Genomic DNA, 1,550 nt, shown 5'->3' with positions numbered 1-1,550 from the left:
GGCGCGGCCGCGGTCTGGGAGAGGGGCCGCAGCCGAGAGCTGTGATGCGGGGGGTGGAGAGGGCTGCCCGCGCCCTGGCTCTCTGCAAGCTGCAGCGGAGGAAGCCCCAAGCCCCGCGGAGCCCCCTCCCCACGGCCAGGCGCCCGCGGCCCGCTGCCTCCTCGGTCCGTCTTTGGAGAAGCTTTTCCGGATCCCAGAGGTGCCAGGCCCTCTGCAGTGTGGACCGAGTTCCCCAACACTCTTGGAGCCCGGAGACACGCTGTGCGGAAGAAGCTGCCCTGCAGACGCCCCGCATCTGTTTTCAAGGAGTCAAGTGATGTCTGGAAATCCTCAAGCGATCAAATAAAAATAATATTCCTACTTAACTATTCTCTTTGACCTTTTATCTTAAGGAATTCAAGGGAACCAGCAGTTAGCGTAATGGCTATGTCGCTGGACTCCCACGTAGTCGACCGCGGTTCGCGTACCGGATCCGGTGGCTTAAAACTCACACCGGGCGCGTGTGCGTGTGTGCCCAAGATCCCGAGAGGAGAATGGAGGAGAAGGGATTGCGGCGTGACCATCCCCCCAGGGGGGTGATTTCTGCCTCTCTGTCTCTCTCTCTGTCGCTCTGGCGAGCGCACGCGCCCTATAGCAAAAAAAAACCTCTCCAAAAAAATAAAAAAAGAAAGAAAGAAAGGCCCAGGGAAGTCAGTAAGGAGGAGTGGTCAAGGGAATGGTTCTGGGGCCGGATTCGGGTTGTGGCCCACGCGGGGCCAGCTTAGGCTGTGTCTGTGTCGGGGGTCCCACCCCTCCGCTGGTCTCCTCCGCTCCTAAACGCGGGTGATGGCTTCTCGTGGTCCGGCTTGGTGAGGATGCAACGGCTGCGCACGCGCACACGGGGCGGGGTGGACTGGGAGCAGCGAGCACGCGGCAGCACTCATTACTCGCCCAGGACAGACGCCAGGGCTGGAAGGTCTTAACGTTTTCGATCATGGCGTTCGCTAATAAAATGTGTTTTAGCGGCCAGCAGATGGCGTAGCGGTTACTCACTGGGCTCCCACATGACCCACCACGGTTTGAGTTCCAGACCCAGTGGCTTGGAACAGGCTGGGCAAGTGTGCATGCGTGCCCACGATCCCGGGAGGAGAATGGAGAAGGGATTGCAAAGTTGGCAAGCCCCGGGGGGAATCCCTCTCACTGCCTCTCTCTCCCTCTGGCCAGCCCACGTGCCCTAAGGCAAACACCTCTAAAAACAAAAGTCATCTAATACTCTGATGCGCATTATAAATGATTGGTATTCATGAACTATAGCAGTCAATTTTTTTTTAAGAGATATTTTTGTCGTAGGCCACGTGCAGTCGCCAGACAGGAGAAATCACCCTCTGGGGGGATGGTCACACCGCAGTTCTCTGGATTTTGAGCACTCTCCCACACATGCCTGGCATGAGTTTTAAGCCGCCCCATCCAGGACTCTATCTGTGGTCAACCGTGTGTGAGTCCAGTGACGTAACCATTATGCCACCTGCTTGTCTCCCTAGACTTAGCTTTTTTTTTTTTTTTTTTTAGGG

This window comes from Tupaia chinensis, unplaced genomic scaffold (genome assembly GCF_000334495.1).
Source record: "Tupaia chinensis unplaced genomic scaffold, TupChi_1.0 Scaffold141247_1, whole genome shotgun sequence".
NCBI classification, from domain to species: domain Eukaryota; kingdom Metazoa; phylum Chordata; class Mammalia; order Scandentia; family Tupaiidae; genus Tupaia; species Tupaia belangeri.
This window is presented reverse-complemented; position numbering follows the sequence as displayed.